Below are 22,989 nucleotides of genomic sequence, written 5' to 3'. Positions count from 1 at the left end.
GTCAAATGCTGAAGTTATTGCAATAAATCTTCGAGACAGTTTCGTATTGGTCCCCGGGGTCGGGGTCACTCGGAATCCCTCTTTAATAAAATATATAATAAAAAATCGCACTCACTATGATACATGACAGGTCATTTAGTATAGAAACTCCTTCATTCCTGTAAAGCTCACACAATATTCACGCGTAACATTTATATGAAATAGAATATAACAATGTATTTTCTCATGAAATTAATAAAAACATATCAAAAAAAAAAATATATTCACAGATTTGCTGTCATACAAACGAATAGTTATTTAAAATTCATAATAATAATCCTATGAGAAGCTAACAAATTTTCTCCACGTTTCTTTGAGAGTCCGGTAGAGGATTCCTCGGAGGCTATTAAAGATAACCACTGAGGTGAAAGAAACGTTAGGTCACTACTCAGAAATGGTTTCGTACCTTCTAAGGGCCCCATTAAGAAGCTAATAGAGGTAGCTCACGAACAGATGACATAAACCGCAGCCACCAACGATGTTATGATTTATTTTTACACAATTCTATTAAATATAATATAATACTTAGTGAAACACTTTCAAATAGATTATTCTCCACTAAAAAGATAACTTACACATACTAATTACATACACATAAAAATCAATTACATCGATTTAATTGCAAACAATGTCTCTAACATCATTTAATATAGTTTCATGTTTCATTATTTATGACGAAGTCTGAATAGATTTAAGAATTTATTACTTTTACAGTATGTTGTGTACGCGACCTAATAAAGCTCCCATTTTCGTTATATGCAGATATTTATCTTAGTACTCGTTCTATCCTGGTCTGGGTGAGAATTATAAAAACTCATATTCAATTTGAATTTCAGAGGTCACGTCGCGAGCGAACACTCAGACCTTACTAAAACGATTTCAAACTTTTTCAATTATGTCGTAGAATCAAATAAGTCAGATTTTAGGTACTTTTAAAAGACTCGGTTCCAATTAAATGATAAAAATATTTGTAAAGTTATTCGGATTTTAATTACTTTTTGGATAGTCGAAAGATTGTTAGAGAAAAAATTAGCACAAATGTTTTTCACTTCCACGGTGTGTTTCAAATAAAGGCTTTTATTCATATCTAATAATAACTTCAATAATTTCCTACGAATATATATAGAGTTATGCCTTCACTAGGTTTTAATATTCAATCACTGAACAAACTACGTTAACACAGGATATCCGGTGTTCTGTTCAACAAACAAAATGCAATTTTCAGCGTACAAAAGGTAGCTTCAATGTTATCTTTCGATTACCATATTATTGGCGTCGCTGGAGCCTAGATGTTTGACCCAGTTTGTAAACTAAATTACCTGTCTTACAACGTCATACGTCAACTAGTAAGAGAAACTATTATATAAAAACTTGTTTTTGCCCGCGACTTCGTCCGCGTTAATTTCGGCGTTAGTAATATATGTATAGCTGACGGGGCGATCTCTATTCCGCCCTAGAAGCCATAAATAACTTGATATTGAAATTTTAAGTTTTTGTCTTTTTCGATCGAACAGAATTAAATATCCTAATTCCGTCTCCTGGTTCTAAGCTATCTTCACGCAAATTTTCGACCATATCCCTACAGCCGTTCTTTAGTTTTAAATAGTATAGGTAACTAACACAACTTACTTTTATATATTAGATTAATAGTAAATCGAAGTAAGGGTAAAAAGTAAAAATAATATCACAGAGCAGTACTGTTATGTAGACTCATTACTGACTACAGTCATAACACGGAACTCGACTAAAATTAATTTTCCTTAATATTTTCCTTTGTGGTTTCTTATTGCACAAGTGAAGGTAGCTCACGATTAGAAAATTTACATGATATTGCACTGAGATATTCAGATTCTTAGGTAGGATATAAGATTTTTATTTGATATTATAATAAGGTATAATTTAATATTCACATATGGAGTTTTTATATAAGCTTATTTTTCAATAAAAATCTTTAAAATTATAAATAAAAGATATTTTCTTTGCATACGATCAAAATATTTTAAAAGATATTAGTTATAAAACAACTTCAAAATAAATAACAAGAAGAAACTAAGAGATCGTGTTTCTTATCTTATTTGTATCGAGAAGGACGTTGAATTGTATTATCGATTATATTTTTTTATATAAATAATTGAAATATTATTTATAAGGAAAATGCAAAAAAGTTTATGCTTGTCATACAACCGGCCACGAAGGCCTACGAGAGATGCTGATTCTGAAGTGTATGAATATTTATCTTTATAATAATTCTGAGTCATTACAAACGATGATGATGGAAAGTATTTTTTTTGTTAAAGATTCCGTTAACTCTTAACTAGTTTAACATACTGTAAACAGCCCATACACAGGCGTGAGTTACTTGGACACAGACAGTACCTACATAAAATTGATATGTCTCTAGGTAATGGTCGTAGTAACGACTCGGACGCCGTTTAAGTCAACAGAATTGACTTTTAAATGTTACATTACGATCTTATTATATCCTATTTGGTGGTTTTATGACTAAAATAACAGAATGTATGCACACTCGTAAATACGAAACCAGATCTCATACAAGATAATCACGTGCCTTTGTGATAATTATTTGTCAACACATTTATACCATAGAGTTATTTAACAAACTTAGATCAAACAAAATAATCATTACTAGAAACTATTTCAGAACCGGGTAGTTATAATCAGAAATAATTTCATATATATTAATAAAATAATAAAAGTCGACAGTTGTCCACACATTACAGCAAAACTATCGGATATGTTATAATAAATTTTTCTAAGATTTGTTTCAACGAAACAAGAACCTTATAAAAAAATAATGCCATGTCTTCATTAAAGGTAACATTCTCCAAAAAAGAAAGACTTTTTTGAGCGTGTCATGTTTAATGATATATTTCCTTGTTCATACGGAACCTTGGTAATTTATTAAACAATCAAATGACCCATGCACTAACCAGTTCAAAGTGATCATAATTCATAGAGCATGCAAGTGAAAATGTAACCCCGGATTTACACTCGCGTACGAGTCGCGAGACGAGGCACGAGCACTTTTATTACCGTTCTTATTACGAGTGTATTGAGACTGAAATCGGTTGTAATTTACACTCTCGAGCGACTATTTAAACTGTCACCTTGTGCTTGGGCTCGTGCCTCGACTCGTACGCGAGTGTAAATCCCGGGTAATGAAATATAAAAAAGATGTTCATCGACATCATCAGAAACGAACCTGCCACTGGAATATCGAGTGTGAGCATTCGTTAAATAAATTATAATGTTACTTACAAAAAAAAAAATTCTGTTTTTCAGATATGACTACGCAATTTTATTATTCTATTTTTACATTCTACAGTTTCGATTAGCATACAGCAACCGAAAGCCCGGGTAGATGAGATGAAAGTGTATGTCGCGTAGGTGGGGAAAACGTAGTTTCATTTTAAATTTGTTCAAGAAAATCTTGGATATGGTTACAGGAAACCGTCGAATTTATAATTTTTTTCTGTGAACATGCGCCTTAAGAACTGCAACATTGATTTTCGCTCACATAAATTACAACTCGCAATATATACTGTACATTTCATACAAAAACATCAATCTGCCCTAGATTTAACAAACCCGCTAGGATGTGTTACAACTTTATGTAACATTGAAACATCGACACGTACATTGAAAAGTGAATAGCTCTTGTTGTGATAAACAAAATGCAAAAAAACTTCAGCTAACTTCTATTATAGTAAATCATAAAATATCATCTAGAAAAATATTAACTAAATGTGTCATATGTCGTTACATTATAATCAAATAAATCCATCAATCACTTCAACAAACGAGGCTCTGAACAAATGTCAATGACCGTCCCTTATTTAATAATTGCGAAGCAACGGTTGTCTGTCGCCGAGATGTTCGCCGAGAAACGTGTAATTAATGATAATTATAAACAAGCTTTTTGATAATTTTCATGAATATAGTATTAAGTCCTTTAATCTCAGAGTTTACAGCATAGGGAATAATTAAACATTTTTCATATGTATGAATATCCTGTATTATATACAGAACACAACATATGAGGTACTGTGGAACTAGACATGAACTTATATACTTCTCATTCCACTTAACTGACACTCTAAAACCACAACACTTTCGGAACAGATGCCACATGACTTACCGCCACTAGTACCCTTCACACATTAGCCAACTCATGGATGTGAAACTATATTTACAGCAAAAAATACTCTATAATAATGTACATAAAGACGAGAATATGTTTTACATAACATATCTGTGGCGAGATAAGCCTCATTTACGTATCAACTTCCACGTTTTTGAAGGTTTTTGAAGATCACCAGTGAGAGGGAAGGAATGTTTCAAAAGGGTTACCTCCCCAGCACAATAGAGATATCGTGCGTGCATTGTTTTGAAATTCTTTTTGCGTATATACAGTATATGTACATGTAAACAACTTATATGGGCATGCTTGTGACATGACGAATGTCTCTTAAGTCTACAACCTTTGTAATGAAAATGTTTCTGTTGACTTAATTAGATAATAATATTTTAATTCCAATATTACAGTGGTTGATTAAATTAAAATTAAAACGGAAAAGCTCCCTGTTTTGAGACTTCGGATATGTAAAATATAAAGTTTAGACTAAACGAGATCTACTTGTGAATGCATAAACAACTTCCCAGAGTATAGCGAGACAATGTGGCGTCCGAACCTTCCAATAAACCAATATATATATTTTTTTTCGTACTTTCTTCACAGTGAATAGTATAATAAAATTTGTAGTGTATAGATTGACTCTCTTGTAGTTCAGAACTTAACAGAAATGCATATATTCTTGGAAATAAAATATGACTTGTAATAATATAAGGGTAACATGTCTTTTTATGTTTTTTTTAGTAAACGGTCGATAAAGCCACAAATTTGGAGGTTGCAATTCTATAATAATGTTATTTTTTAGTTTCTTATAAAAGAAAATAAATATAGAAATGAATGGAAAGCAAATTACTAAAAAAAACATGGTCGCCGACCGTCTTCGCCTCCTATTAGGCACTAAAACTATTTAATATTCTTCTTATTTTTATGTCCCTTTATTACGTGTTTAGTGAGTAGATATTTTATTATTTAGGATCTTTAGTCGCACTGTTATAAGTCTCAACTTCTATTAAACGTAAACCTGTCGTATAATTATATATCAATTCAGTTCATAAATCCCAATTTTAGTACCTAACTCGACGTGTTTAAAAAAGTCGTTGTAAATTCAATTTTTAAAATTAAATATATCTGAAAGAAAAAAAAAACTTTATAAATCTCCTTGAAAAAGGATTGTCAGAATACGAAACAAGAAGCAAATCCCATTTGAAGTTAATTAATACAATGAAATTTATAAATGCGACGTTTTAAAGGCTCTTCCATGATTCACAGATAGTGCGCCCTAAACAAATAGTCGAGCAAAAATCTTTGTGCCTCAAACAATTCCTTAGATGCCGACGCCATAGATACCCTTGCGAAGTTTCCCTTCATGCAGCGAGGTGGGAGGCGAGGGCGGCTTTGTCTACAGCGTCATTACTTTGTCAAAGGTCCTTGGAAAGGCGCGATTCTTGGCTCTCAGATGGAGGGATATGAGTAGGTTCATAGTACACTTGTGTTTTGGTTAGCTTGCAGGGATCCAGCCATTGTTCTCTTTAGCCATTAGCCAGCTCTCTCAGACTATGACACGCTGAATTCTGTTAGCGGATATACAGTCTTAATTTGTACAGTGCTGTATAATTCGGCATCTCTTATACAACTGGATTGAAAAGGCTATATTTTTTTAGTCTATGACAAATACATTTATATGAATAGTGAATGCTCGAACGGATCTAACATGTTTAGATGATAAGCGAGAATGTGCAAATAGATATACAATCATACTCGTACTATGTAACCGCCCGCGATGGCTGGTTAACACGCTAACTGTCAACTGGCCTCTTGACCGAACTAGACCTTATTTAATGTACTTGTAATTTATAAGATGAAGCGTGGCTTTAAATCATATATTACCTTTATTTTTTCTTTATCATTAAAGTATTACTTGACAAAAACGTATTACACGGCGTTCGCTTGGCCTAAAAAAAAATGCTTATCAAATCAATTGGTAATTATAGTTTAAATGAGTAAAAACTTCAAAAAATGTATTTAATCTTCGTTAATACTGTTAGTTAGTATTGATATTGATTTCAATATATGATAATCGCTACAAGTGTATAACTTGTGTCCTTCAGCGTCAGCTGTTTTTGCTCTCATCGTGATGTGTTTTAGTCATAAACGATCATAATAGTTTACTTCATTGATTGTACAATCTACCACACAGCACGCAGCACACAGCACACATCATCATTGATCTTGCCTTTCGTTCCGTATGAATTTCGATGTCAGGAAAATTTACTTTCACATTTGTTCATAACGACCTTAAATATTACTATGCCTTACGTTATATGGTTATTATAAATGATTTATTTGCCTTTATTTATACTGGAAACGTTTAAATTATGAACATAAAATTGTTTTAACAATGTTAAATTTAATGTGAATTGAACACTCAACATTGATTTTTTTAATTTATTAAAACAAATACATCAATATAATTACATCATATTTAAAAAATATTCTTACTTATTATTCATGAGTTCTCAATTGATATGCATTTTATAAAAATTTGTAGTCCACGTAAATATCAAAATTGAATATTATCAGGGAAAATATGTTAATTAGGTAGGTATATCATGAAAGAATTAATCAATTTAAATATAAAATTTATTAAAGTATTTGTTTTACAGTGAAATAAATAAAGCATAAATGGCTTCCACTGTAAGCTGTTTACGAAATCCCATAGGATTATACAATGTATAATCGATCAATCCTACGGAATTCTTATAGCAGTTTTATGTGTAAAGAACGCCATTGAGTGCATTTTATACTATCAGAACAACATTGCACCCGAAGCCCAGATTCTAAGACATTCGAAGAAACAAGCTTGAGTACAAGCAAATATGCACCTTAATAACATTTATTTTATATGTGTCTCGTAAACATAATCACCTAAACATAATCCTCTGTTCGATAAGATCTTCTTTCCAACAGTACCAAAATAATTGAACGAAATAATTTTATTTATAACATTCCATAATATGAACAATGCTATAAATATTTACGTATGCAATTATTCCGCTCGAGTAACACTTAACGGGAGGCTTGAATTGTCCGAACTAACGGAAAACTATACCAGGACCACGTAATGGAACAAGATCCTTAAATTATTCCAAGGTTACTTTAAATGTTACGGTGAGCTATTTAGTAACCTTTCGATATTTCAATTGTACTTATCTTGTCCAATAATTTCCACTCGGTCTAAATTTATACTGAATTCTTCAAGTCAATTACTCTTGATAGCTATCAGGATATTTCAGTGGTCAATTGATTTTGAATCAATTTATAACCCCATGATAATAGGCTTAAAAATGTTTTAGATTTATTCGTGAGCCGTACAATAAATTCCAAATAAGGGCGAGAGGAGAATTTTTTTATTGAACTTTAAAAGTTGTAACATCTGAGTATTGATTTTCGATAGAATTATGAATATTTGTATGAATGTACGTTTGTTACTCACACACCCTTGATGGGATGAAGGGATTGATGAAGTTTTTTGCAGACATACACAGCTCCTTAGAATAGTAAATAGGCTGCTTTTTCCCGTGCAATGCATGGTTCCCGTGAGACCGATTTACTAGGACATAGACATAAGAGGTTGAATAGAACCTGCTAAATAAACACAACAGACCAGTTTTTTACATATAACGAATAGGTCCCATAATAGTGTGTATATAGCAACATATGAGTTGGTATGGAGGAGTCATTCGCTGAAAGAAAAGTTTACTTTGACATTGTTGACAAATCTACAGCAAATATTAGCCTGATTAAGTAATGAAATACTGAAAGAGTTAGAAAAGTTGCAGTAGCGATATGAAAAAAAATTGTGATTTAAGATTTATTTTTAAATGTAATTAATTTTAAAAATAATACATTTCGTTGAATATAAAATGTTACTTATGTAATTCAAAGTAAATACTTTGAATAGTACGGAACCCGTTCATATCGTATCTGTAGGCAGAGCGGATGTAGGTATGTCGATCGGGGCCGGGCGGTTTTTGAGTGCGGTAACTAGTTACCATTTTAAGAGGCATCAAAATGAATACATTAGGCGTTAACAAAAAACACGTTTACAGTTCAATATACAGCGACCCACTTGGAATTAACAAATAATAAATAAATGCATAATAATGTAACATTTATTGGTTTTTAATCAGCTGATAATCTTTGAACATATTGACACACGAAAAATGTATAAATCAATGTTTCAACTACATACAACTTATATAGTTCTAGTATTAAGAAGAGGCGAAACGGTTTGTGAAAATGTCGTGGAAAACGAAGGTTGCATAGAAATTTAGAACGAGTAAATCCAGGATAAAAATTTATATTATAGCTTCATAAACGTTATATATACACATAATGACAAAAGTTATGCTCTGCAATAAATATAATGAGTGGATATTAAAAATATGGTATTATGAAAGATTGGTTGAAGTCTTCATTAGTTATAAAAAATAAATAATAATAATAATAATAATAAATATATATAACCTTATCTTAATCGTTCTCGAGGCCGACCTTAACTGACATACTTAGCATACCATTTTGTTTTTTATTAAGTAGTAAATATCTATCGAATTAAAATATTAAGATAGTGATTATACTCTTAATCTTACTAGTTTTATTACTACGAATGATATATAAATTAAAACTATTTAAAAATAAAATTACTAATGAAAATCTAGTTCTGAGGTTGGTTCGGGGAATTTTTCTTCACCCTAACATCCTATGTCTAGATTCCAGTCAGGTGAGTCACGAGGGAAAAAACATGAGCGCTCGCAAGTCTAAGAAACGCTAAAAGGGTCAATCCAGGCAATAAGCGAATAGCTCCGTGATGTGCAGGAAATTGCGTGTAATTTTAGTGTGTAGTTACCCTTAGGCGCGTTCAAGCAAATTAGCATACGCTACGTAATTAGGCTGAGAATGTTTCGAACACATAATACTTACTTTAAAATACAAATGAATTATTGAATGTCTGGCACCAGACAGTTTAGATCGTATAACATACATTTTTTTTCAAAACTAGCAGCTTTATAGGGCTTTATTATATTGTATAATGTATATAATGCCCTAGAAATTAGACTATGAGGAGTTTCCGTCATCTGACACATTATACTAGTTCCCATCGCACGCACCAAGGTGATCATCATCTTAAATCAACCTTTTCAAATTGAATTAATTCTCCGTTACAGCTCTCAGTCATTGTGAGCAATTACCAAGTTATTAAGGCGTTAAGCAGGAGCGGTTGGGAAAAATTACCTCCTTAACTCCTCGCTTTTAACCTTACTTTTATTATACGCTAGACATTTCTCTTAAAATGTGCCAGATCAAAGGGGAAAAAATTCTTTCTTTATGTGTTCAAAGAAATAATTATAAAATGTCATGTACAGCTCCATTATAAATTGTATTTCTCACTGAATGGACACGTGGGCTTTACCAGGAAGATAACGGATTTATGAGCTTTGTATTATATATTTATTTTATATAAAGATTATCAAATAGGTGTTTAAAATATTATATTGCTTATTATCATCATATTATACAATTCAGCGAAGATAAAATTATGTTTATTTTGTAACAGATAGGTAAATTATCGAAACTACTGGAGTATTTATATGAAAAACTGCGAAATAATCTGTTTCATGGGCTAACAATGATAACACCCTTGCCACGCTATAAAATGATGGCATCTTTGATATAATTCAAAAATAACAATTACTAGGAGAATTAATTTTTATATTTAATATTCTTTATTACCTAAACGCCGAATTGTTCTCTAACAGTGAAGCTGAAAGGAAAGAGCAACAGATATGGGTTTGTGAAAATATTGAAAATAGTTTAAATACTGTGAAATTAAAGTTGAATAATAACTATTTGTTTCGCACAGAAGGAGACACTTACATGGAACGTATAGCAGTTATGCAAAGATTGCCGGCAGCTTCCGTCGCAATAGAGAGACAGAAGACACTTAATATTCTCACTGGCGTCGCTTTTGCATAGCGTCTTCAATGAATATTCTATGAGAATGCTTTATATTATAAAAATAATAAAGGGACACTCAAGAGTGAAGGATTTTACGGACACATTGATAGAATCTCAGCCCTTTTTATGTAAATGTAATGCTCTGATCAATTAACACAAATATAATACAATAATGACTAAGAAGAAAACATACATTTGATTAGCCGCCATATTGATTTTGTATTTTAAATGGAGCCAGTGACAATACAACTTCGAAGAAGAATCAAGAAAACCGTGTTTCAGTTACGAAACAAAATTAAGAAAAAAAAAACATTTACTTACTAATATAAATAGATAGAGTGCAAAACTATAAATACCTTTTTTGTTTTTGCTGCAATCGCAAAAAAAAATAGAGTAAATTTACTACACGAACAGATAATTTCTCTTTTTGGTGCAATTTTTACTTAGTGTACAAATAATACAGCGACGTGATGTGGTTGACTAGAATTATGGGGTCATTTTATAAATAGAATATAAATTTTGTCAAAATCAATAGGTACATCGCAACAGACAAAATGGTTTGCGAGAAAAATGAATAAGAATATGTCGGTATTAAAGGATCATCTGACTTTATCAATATTCAATACAGTTACCAAACAGTCTCACTTTTATAGTACATTGCATTTAATTGGTTATTTGAGATGATTCGATAGAAATAACATTTTTATTAAATATTCCGGACATCCCAGTGATATTCTGAACTCGCTTCTTTGTTTGATACTTTGTTAAATATAAAAAGTACTAGAGATTCCTTTTAAGAAAAGTAATAACCACAGGGTGCGTGACTTTATTCTTAGTAAAAAAAATTTAGTAAAAAAATAACATTGCTCAGTGGAAATGGGAGAGAATCATAAATTCAATGATAAATAATACACCTTCCTGCTACTCGCTCCCACTTTCCGGTTCTACGAAAAATTATAAACGGAGCTTCAACCAAAATAGAACTTAATATCGTTGACACTAAATGCTAAAATGTCTTAAAGATTCTTCTTCTCTCGCGTATGACGTCTCAAGACAGCCGTAATGCACAATAGATCAATTAACAATTTATAGGAGATGTATTTCGTTGTTGTTAAAAAATGCACACATACTTAAGCATTTTTATCTCATTCATAAGAAATTCTAAACGAATCATGGTTTCAACACATACCATTGAATGTGTAGTCGTACTTTTCTTTAAGGCCAAATACTTTTCCACCTCACTGATAGCTAGCGCTCTTATTATTAAGATCCCAGTAACGTATTGAATTAACGCACGAGAATGATATACTTGTATTTATAAAATTTTATAATTAATACGTACTTTTAAAACTAACTACCAACTAGTTTTATATCGCATCACTCTGTTAATTAAATCTATTAATTAAAATTTATATTCAGTCCTCAATTCGTATACATTACTGAGGCTAGAGATCCGTTGATTCTGGAATGACAAATGATAAGTTTAATTTCATTATAAATACTACAGAGGAATTAATTGAATGTTCCTAGCGAATATCGTCTTCTTTTCAACTTAATTTTTATATAGTAATGTAATGATTAACTAAAATTGTACCAACGTCATGATAGAGGAATAATCATTATCATCATTTAATGATGTTTCTTTATGTCCTACTAGAAATATCTACAATCTTTGTTAACCCCGCGTGAACACGTTCTAAATATTATATTATTCTTCTTCAAATAACAAAAACAATATCTACGTCAATTATTACGACAAGTCTGTCTACAATTGAAGTTTGTTCAAATATAAATACACTATAATGAACGTAGAGAATAGCAATCAATTATCAAATTTAACGACAGACGGACTGTATGACAAAACAATATCAGATGTTCTATGCAACATAAATAATATTGGAACCGTGTAGCTATGGGTGGTCGACGGACGGACAACATGAAGGGAACTAGCTAGAATAATGTACAGCTGATTTATAGATTATGAGGCGAACAAACCAAATATAAAGACAAATTAATATTCGCATAGCATATAAGAAGTGTTAATGGCCATCGATAATGTTTTACGACGCAGGGGATTAAGATAATCCACCGAAATTTCAACATATCACAAATATTTTATCAATCTGATAAATTTGAGGACATTAGCTATAAATCTGTAAAACAATTTCTTATTTGATAGGACTATAGAATACCTACAATATAATTACGTTAACATAATCGTATAATGATATGTTATGGTTGTAAAATATTATATTATAATATTTATATTGAACGAAAGAAGAAACTTAAAAAGAATTTACCTCATCCGTTTCAGACATTCTTTCTTAATGATAATAAAAATAAAAAGCTGTTCTAAGGCGAGGAAATTGTCTGCTACAAGAAACCAGCGTACGTTGAAGAAAACGCCTTAAGCATTAGTTTAAATTCCCCTTTCCCAGTTCTTTTCTAATACAGCTGAAATTGGCCTTATTTGAAATTAATTATTCAATTTATAATTCTATCGTATGCAATTCGAACCAAGTTTTTGCTCCTCGAATGCAATAGAATAACTGACCATAAAAAACAGAAAAATTAAGATACTATTAAGCATAAAACTGGATGCCAATTTTATAGATTAGATAACAACAAAATACAATATATCACAAAAACGCATCTTACATTGTTATGGATCATAAAATTATGGTAGTTAAACACATAGCCAGTGGGACATTTCTCGAAAACTGTCTCGAAATCACGGCTTCCTTGACGCTGATTGCGTTTGCTCTGAGTTTTCATGAATCATTTTCAATCAGTTATTTTTTGCTCGTTAAATGACTATGCGTTTTTATTCAACATGTTCCACGCCATTTTCATATCATGACAAGGTTATATGTAATTTATACTTATCATATTTTGGTGGTACGTATGTTTCAGTTAAAACATCTGTAGACTTTAATGCTTACTTCAGAATGCAATGAATGAATTAAAAATTCTCAAATATAATAAACTATTTAAAAAAATCGTTAAAAAATAAAGATTAAGAGGACAAGTTTCATTAAAAAAAAAATACAGAATCTAAAGCACTTAAAATTTTTAAGACCCTCGACATCGGATTGCGAACAACTTAATCACGAGTGTTTCTCTCCTTGCTATTCAGAATTCATAATTTAAGACGTTGACTTGAAAAAATCAGTATATGAAAAACAAAACTGTATATTTTTTTAATATTCATTATTATTATATTTTTTTTGTTATTTCATATTGTATTTTTTTGTATTGTAATTAAATTAGTTGGGGCTTGGAGACATAAAAAATATTTTTTCAACAACGATATCAATGAAATTAAAACCTCTTATTTGTTAAACAGATAGCAATTAAAGAATTCCAATGCTTTCTATCCACCACTACCACAGCTAGCAGCTACACTTTGACAGACCATATAGAAATAAAGCAAAACTATTAGTCTGAACCAAGGTTCAGTGGCAACTTTGTTTCCTATGAATTAAATTTTTTATAAAATATTAACTATTGACATGATACGACATCATACGGGAAACAATTTTCTTTCCCACGGGAATCGTGTTTTTCCGGATTTATCTATCAAAAATGCTGAATCAATAATGCTATATAAAATTTATGTTTTTTTTTCAATTGACTTATTGACGTATTCATTAAAAGTGTGAGCACGATGTTATATTTATATAGGTGTATACACAGATAATCCTAATGTATTACAAAACAGATAAAGTAAATAACAAAAGGGTATTAATACGGTTTGACATTTATGTACTAAACATATATAAACAGAAAAAAATAAAATTCATTATTTAAAACTGGCCGGTAATATAACATAGAAAGACAAAAAATAATAAAAAAAAATATCTATAAGTCCACAATTAGTATAGTGGTTAAAGGAAGAGCTATTGAATACATAAAAGTGCATACATTAATTTCAACAGTTTATTTTAAAATAACTATTACAGAACACTGCTAATACAATGTTCTGAATGCTGGTAAATAAAAACATTATAAACCTGATATTATCTCAAACAACGATAACTAACTTATATTTAAAACCACGAAGAAATAACCAACAAACATATTATGAATAAAATATAATAATAACATTCTAATAAAACACACAATATTTTGACGTTTTATCTTATATCAATAGATATTTCAAAGTAAAAAGTCCAAAGCCTAAGTCTTTTGTGGCGAGGGTCGATTGAGCTCTGAGCTGACAATTCTTCCTGAGAGCATCTTAGAAGCTTTATTCTAAGGATCCACTTGAATCTCACTTATTGTTGGAGATATTTTTCTTATTGTAACTTATATCAAAGATAAACTATTAAAGTTATTTCAATTTTAGAATCACTTCTTTGATAAATACGAATTTAGTCGAAGCGGAATCGTTTTGTTTGAAGACATTATTACGATTCTTAAAATGACGGTTCAATGGTTTGTTGTTTTGTACAATACTGCCTCATGGCTGTAAACCTCGCTTCAATGTACAGTAATAGATCCTACATAAACTTAATTGGGAACCATTGAATGATTGAATAATCCTTCAAGAGCTATCTATCACCAATCTTCATATCTTTATTTTGCCACAGACATGAACAAGTTTTAAAACTTCATATAAGATGACAAATTTAAAATTTTTTATTATTATTTTTTTTAATATATAAGTTAATTTGCATTACCTATGGTAATTGTCATATAAATATTCTCTAATATCTCACAAGTAATTCGATGAATTTTTAATACGCGTACTAAACTACAAACTAACTAACTAATTGTACTCAAAATTAATATACGTTTTTACTTCTTACATTTATTTATATATTTTGATGGTAATTCATCAAAACACTGAGGCAGAAATTATTACAAGTAGTTCTATGACCCCTGTTAATAAGCCGTTCTATGTAAAAAGAATTAAAACAGCAATTACAGAAAACCAAAACGGTAACCTTATAACACATAGATTCCATAGACAATTAGTTTAAAGGATTATATATATTTACCGTATACGATACATACAGAAGCGAGTAGAAATATTTAATTACGGCAATATAAAATTTATTTATATAAACATATGTAAATAATTTCATACTTTATATGTGGTCAACTTGACTTAAACACAATCATCCGAAATATACAATCTGTACAAAGTTACCTCGTTATAACAGTAAACAGAGTTATGTCACGTCGGAGTGCTATAAGTCTAACAAGGTTCCAGCCGGTCTAAAGTCTAGACTGAACACTTGACTAGACGATTAACGAATGACCTGATAAGTCAGCCGGATGTATAGCGAAAACCTTTGATATTTTAAAACAATAAAAAAAATAACACATAAATTATACTTCCTAATGCGTGTTATATATATCATTTACATTTTAATAACTACAGAAGTAATTTATTATCTGTAATCGTCTTAAATCGCTTCCCTATTCGGTATCAGCAATATCGAGAGCAAAATCGATCAGAATTTAATTAATCCGTATAATTCCGTAACACGAATAAAATGTATCACACGCGAAAACAATTAAAAAAATACGTTATCGATATCCCGAATTGAGCTATACTCTTGATTTCCCTTTATAATATTCCGTCTATCTTATTTCATATGTCAATCGAAACCAACTATTTGAGTAAATAATAAGTATCAGTAATTACTTTATAATTTGGCAGACATCAATCATAAAGCAGGTCGTAAACGTGCGTTTCATAATTCAATCCTATGTAATATTACTTAAATTCCAATTGAAGAATATCGTTATTTGAAGAGTCGTATACAAGGCAGACGACTGCGCATACAATGTGTTATTTAATAGCTTCCATGATCTAAATAAGAGACATTTTAATTATGTCCCGACTTTTCAGCAAACTATGTTACATGGAAAATAATAAACAAATATAACAGTTAAATATGCAATCTACGTCACATTATTAAGCATGACTTATATATTTTTTATTGAAACCGTACTTTCAAATTGTTTTTTGTTCTCAGTTACAATTGAAGAACCGTGAGGTATAACGCATGTAGTACCAAGACGAAGTTTTAACTATCAACATCTCATATTTACTTAATGGCCACAAAAATATGCATGCGTGAATGTAACGAACTAGAATCGGACGCGATGTTAATGATAAAGTTTAGGCCATTATGAACCTTATCTAAGAGAAAATAAGGAGGCCCCACAGATAAAATATCCTCAAAGCGAGCTTTGTATCGTTTGTTTACTTTTCTCGTGGCATCGTCAAACATTTCCTCAAACAATTTCTTACAAAAGTAGGTGACTGGCAGAGACTGCTCTTTTATTTATATGAACACACTGATATACCTGAATTGTTTTTTATTTTTCTCTTTATAATATTTACAAACGAATTGTAATTCATAAGTAACAGAGCTTATTTCTGTCATAATTTCAACATGTCCGCCTTTAAACTAAGACAGTGTTCGGGGAGCGAGTTGTAGTTTCGTTCATTCGTTCTCTGAGCTATACATTGAAACCATTCGCTCGCTCCCAGTCGCGGGTGATAAGCGCTCGGTGTAAGTCGTGTGTGCCTTGTGACAGCTCCCGCGTAAATACCGTTACGAATGCGTTAATTGGATATACCATGATTAAAAACTACCTTAGATCGTTTTGTGTGTAACATAAGTGGATTTGTCGTGTGTTCCATTACTCTCGTATGTGTTTGTGAAACGAGTTTTATTTTTTTTTGTGGGCATCTCTTGGATTTTTCTCCGCCGAGGTTTTTGTGGTTAGTCAAGATCAATGATTATATTCTTATTTTACAACTACAAAGAGGTCTTTATTTGACGTCGGTTTTTTTTTATTATACAGAAAATAGGAATGGTATACGATTCTTGGTTATTTAAAGTCCACCTGTAATTTCTTATCGTCCGCTAAGTAATGTAGTAGAGATGATGGTTGAAATATCGAGCGTTATGTTCGCAATGCGATAAAATCTTGATTAACTCCATCACGAATCTATTAAATTGTCTCTTAAGTTCTCAAAGCTTTATATTGCTCGACTTAAATAGTAACGAAGGTCTGAGAAGGTAAACGCACAGCTCCACAATAGAATCAATTAATTTCTCACGAGTTTACTAACATAAATTAAAACATATTTATTTCTAGCTCTGTATAATATAACAATTATATTATATGTTTAAAGCAATATAAAACTGTGGGCATTATACTCTCGTGTATCCTGTTATCCGGTTCATACCCACACATTGCATTATGAAACTAGACTTTTTTCATAATCTCCGACCTAGATGATTATGTTAAAAGAAAAACAGTTTTCAACGTTCATAACAGTTGTATATAAATTTGAATTCAATTAACGAGCCACATAAATATAGCAATTTTATCGCGATACGGATTAAAGATTTCAAATTCATATCAGATTAATAATTAATATTAGTGCATTTCATTGAAATCATACAAGGTACACAAATCACAAACAAGCTATCGATCAAAAATATACATACCTAATTACATGTCGTCTTAGCGATTTGTCGAAATCGAATGTACTTACGATTAATAACGAAGTATATTATTTAAATGTAAGTAATTTTATTTAATGTATCAGTGATTATGATAAAACCGTACTTCCATAGTAGTAAATACGGTAACTCGATAATAAAATTTATGATCGTAATAATTCGGTTTCTATATAGTTTTATCAGCAGTACACGGTACGAGCGAATATTTTTCTGTTACGAATGTGAAGGTCGTCGGACATTTTATTGGATTTCTTGCTGGCATTTATCTTTGTATTTAATAGACTTTGTATGTAAATTGACTTATATATTGTTAATGAGATTTATAACATACCACAATAAGATCATTGTTTTACAATCTCGTATCTATACATGGTGATGAATTACAACATATTTCACATAAAATTATTTATATTATATGTATTACTATGAGCAACCTTTGCCCACTCGTTCAAAAGTGTGTTACACTTGCACATAATATCAAATAGGTTTATACTTTTATAGCCATGAAAATAGCAGTTACATACTTATCACCTATTCTAGATGTTAGTTATTTCGGTAAAACAATTTGTTTTTGAGTATTTTTTAAAACGATACCGATTGTTCTCGATATTTGTGTTTGAGGTTAAAACGGAAACTGTCTTTTTGTGATTGTCTTGATGTTAATTGACATAAAGTCATAGACAAACAAATATTATACAAGTCTGTGTTAATTTTAGCACATGGAAAATTATTATTTACGTCAAACAAACGATCTAACTTCATTCTTATTGTGATTAAAAATTTTGTTAATACATGTTGTTAAATTGCCTACTAACAAGTTTATTTTTGATCAATATCAAGTTTTCACGATCTATTCTCGATTACTTTAAAAGTACATTTTGTTTGAAGTATAATATACGTCTTACATGTTTAAGGAAATAATCAATTTACCTTTTCCAATCAAGGTTTACGGGCGGGGTTGAGTTAACTTTGAAGTAATGATTTTCGCATATTACATACGCGACCCTTATCCACGTATACAGTGAGGCACATCTATTTAAATAGATTATTTAGTTCGACTTTCCTGTGTCTAACTTAAATCCATTTAACTAGAAGGATTACTCTTATAACGAGATCTAACACTTCCGCGAGTATTCGTTTAAAAGAAACTAATATTTCTAGGATTACTAAGCGTATTTTATTATTTAAAAACCTACATTCTCCCGACATATCGGTTACTTTGCAGCAACCATGATCACGGAGACATCTCGTCTCGTCGACAATCCTAAAAATATTATAGTTTTACTCTTACAACAGCTGCCTTGATACTAATGATATTCTATATAATCCTCTTAATGAATTCTGTTGGTTTGTGTTGTATTACGAACACCTATAATTATATAAGTGACCATAAGTAACTTCAGCCATTAGATTACCGCCAGCCGATACCCAGAGGTTAAGCAAGTCAAGTGAGGTCATCTAACGTGTTATTCCACGTGACAGATGAAAAAAAAAATGACGTGGTTAGTCTTTTTATATGATTGAGAGTTTTCGTCATACTATTTGAATAAAGGTTTTTCTGTTTCCTAAGATTTATTGATGCAATCCGTTAACTTCGCTTGGTCGGTTAAGAATGTCCGTTGCGAACTTAGTTTTGTGTAATAAAATAATTAATATGTTGTATCTCACTCTGTGTTTTATAACAAAAACTATAATAATTGACGTTTTTGCACAAAATGCGATCGTTATTTTGCGTTTAAAATTTTTCATAATTTTTTTTGCAGCGTATTTATTTTAAATGTTGAGATTAATAAAGTTAGATCATTATATATGATGATGTATTTGAGCTACTTTGAACTTGAAATAAAAAAAAGCATACTGTATTTCAACATTTTACTGTGATGGACAAAATAAAACCCCCCTATACCTACACATATGTTTACATAAAAAAGCATTAATATTCCTTACTTTTCAACGAAATACTTGTTACCGTGACAATTTACGTAAAAACATAAGTTATTTAAATAAATAAGAATTCATATATGAAAACGAAGAATCAATTAATTGAAATCGATCATAATGCAATGACATATACTAGTTTAACAAAAATCACTGAAGGGACAGAAATAAAATGTACTTATAAATAAGAATTCTGAGTAAAGTTAACACAGCCACATCCGCGTGGACACGAGTCACGGAACCCGCACATCCGCTGAGACCTCATTAGACCCGTGGAGCTGAACACCTATTGAACTCCATGATAAAACGAAACTGTGAGAAGTGTCGGTGTGGATACCACGAACAAGTGTCGCAGGGCTCGGGCTTCTATAGACCAGTACAGCTGACACAAAAACACGTATACGAGATTAATATCAATAAAATTTTATACATTTTTAAAACATTTTACATTGCTTATATTACAAACATACGATTATAGATACAAAAATATACCTACTAATAAAATCGATTCGTAATCGATATGACTGACGTGCACCAGATCTAAATACGTTTTATATACAAAAATGATAGTTAAAGTGAATGTATTTACGAAATCTATAACCTACTTAACATATTAGTATGTGTGATTATATCGAAGTAAATATATTTTGTATAGTTTTTACAAGAAAAGATTTACGTTATTTATTAAAATAACGTAAATCGTCATATTGAAGAATTTTATATCAACAGCTAGTATCGAATATAATTAATGATTACAATCAAGTTCAACTATCAGTACTTATCTATAGACGACGCTATCAATAACAGAAACGATCCTCGATCTCAGAGTTAATACTGCTTTTTATCATATCAATGAAATGGCAAAAAATACGTAATTATTCTCAAAGCTAATTCGACGAAACACGCAACTGTAAATATAATATGTATAGTAATGGTTTCAAGAACTGTCAATTTGGATTACCAAGCCGACGTTGCTCGCGAGCGGTACATTTGAACGACTTTTATTCGGACTGTCCCCAGTGTCGTGTAACTGGTACAGGTTATTAGCATTGAGATCCGATTGCACTTTTGTCGCTAACTGTACCTACTCGTATTACATTCGGATTTCTAATTAGGGACTAGTGTCCATTGCATTCATATGTCATTGAGTTACACGTATAATATTTATTTAGTGAAATTAAACGAAATTTTACAAGCACTTTAACATAGGTCTATCAATCATAGGTCATAGTTGAAGAAATGTATTTTGTTTTATACTAGATAACGATTTAGTGTCTAAATTTACTTGGCAGTGTTGGTTGTAATGTTTGCTTTAAATTGCAATAGAAAGTAACACGTACTATATTAAAATGTGAAATATTACGTTTGTTTGAAACACTGAAATAAATACCTACGTATGTGTTTGATTTAAACAAAGCCTCACTTTACTTAAAGCAACTGTATTATATAGATTGCATCTAATATACATACATCCTTATTTTTTTTGTATAAAAAATATACATAATTAGGTGTATGTTTTTACTCTTTGATCTTGTGATTATTTTTAATATAACCGACCTTGGTATTTCGTAATGACCAAATTGTTTAGTAAGTTATAACAGCCGACACTTTATTATTGCGTGTGTAAAAAAAATGTTACTCTAAAAATTTTACAATATACAACTTTTTATTATATACGCTGAATTCTTTTTTTAAATTAGAATTGTATTCGACCTTCACTTATAATCTATACAGATAAATATTTTTTTTATTAGCTGTTAATATATTTTATATTTAGTAGAAGGTATACAGACGTGGGCAAAAACAGTTCATTATGAGAGTTGAAAGAGGTTCTATGACGCATGTAAGCACCTACATACAAAAACTGGACCGGCTAACCTTGTGGGACTTGTCTTATGAATAGAAGTTAACCGAAAATTATTACTATGCAACTAAGTTAACGAGAAGTATAACCAGAACTGATATTCTTTCCGTGTCATAGAGATGGAGGGTCCGCAAAACTTAAACACTTAAAAAAAATTTAGTCATATATACATATATAAGCATGACTCGTTAAATTAGATTCATAAACGCAAAAGGAAAAGCGTCATTACATGAAATCCCCGTAATTTGTAGCATCATTAAAAACGATACTTACACGCTATATAAAACGGGATAAAGCAAAACATCCGGCTTAATTCCGTGTTGTGTTCGAGCGTGTAATACACTTTGACACCGCCTAAGTAGGCTACTCGATTTGAAGAATGGCCTAAAGACTTAGACGGTATCAAATGCCTATCTCCGTAGGCATTCGTCTCTGATAAGCATCTCGCCATCTGACATCGAAAGCGGACTATTGTTCATAGTTCGACGAACAGATTCGAAATGAGATAATGACGTCACCGTTACAAACGCAATCGCCGACTCTTCAGAACGGATTGATCACATTTTCGCGGTACTAACGTTGAATCGCAAGACATTGATTGCTGTCAATATATTTAAGGCACAAATTGAACATGATGAGATAATTCTACAAATTATAACATTCCCGTCATTGAATAGAGGTGTACGTATGAATATATGTATATTTCCTCTATATTATTATGTGGAGTTTCTGGTTTGTACGTAATATCTGGTTATTTTATTGATTGCACGCTGTTAAATGCAAGTACGGCATATTCAATTATTTACAGCTATCTCACAGATTGGACATGGATTTTCTTTTGCATGGTAAGCCGTATTATAACATTGAGTAAATACGATTTGTAACACCCGAAATCTGTAAGTAGATTACTTTATGGAGTCATTCGTAGTGAAGCCTTAAGTCTGCCTCGGTAGTGATGTCTTTGAAATTGTTGATTAAATGCAACAACCAGTTCTACAATTACTGTTTTAAGTTATTCAGAAAAAACATTGCTATGATAACGTAAATTGCTTACGATTGAACAATAATATATTTATTAAGAAGGGCTTGCTATGACTAAATCATGCAGGTTGTCAGTCTAAAATCGGTTTATTCCATTTCAAAAAATCCATTGGATGTCAGTCAACGTTTCGTCTAAAAATACTTCATGAGTATTTTTTTAAAAACGCCTGAAACGAGTCATCTCCAATAGATATCGGCTGTAGGAGCGAACAAAGCGTTGTCAAAAATTGCAAGTTCGCAGTTTAAACGGTCACAGTTGAAACAAAATATTATCGTACTACCTACAAATAGAGCATTTATTTCGATTCTTTTTTATTTAGACAGTCTGTTTATGTACAGTAGTAATACCTGTTACACGCCACTATTAGTGCAATACATGTTTTTGACGTCGTAAGGATGCCACTGATAGTGTTTTTATTGCATAGCGCGAATATCAGAAT

At 31.0% G+C, this 22,989-nt stretch overlaps 1 protein-coding gene across 8 annotated transcripts in view; it reads left to right on the top strand.

Annotated features, from left to right (window-relative positions):
* Positions 1–22,989, top strand: part of LOC116766348 (SH3 and multiple ankyrin repeat domains protein 2) — an 88,865-nt gene that overhangs the window by 13,985 nt on the left and 51,891 nt on the right. For 6 of the 8 annotated variants that reach the window (XM_061522724.1, XM_061522721.1, XM_061522723.1 and 3 more), the window contains exon 1: positions 16,707–16,955. The exons of 1 other annotated variant lie outside the window; for it this stretch is intronic. The gene's annotated coding sequence lies outside the window, so the exon portion shown is untranslated. Of the gene's footprint in view, positions 1–16,705; positions 16,956–22,989 lie in introns of those variants that run through there. One more of the 8 variants, XM_061522720.1, reaches the window with a different exon arrangement.

This window comes from Danaus plexippus, chromosome 15, assembly GCF_018135715.1.
Source record: "Danaus plexippus chromosome 15, MEX_DaPlex, whole genome shotgun sequence".
Classification (NCBI taxonomy): Eukaryota; Metazoa; Arthropoda; class Insecta; order Lepidoptera; family Nymphalidae; genus Danaus; species Danaus plexippus.
Note: the sequence above shows the minus strand (reverse complement) of the source record. Positions and strands in the feature narration are given on the sequence as shown.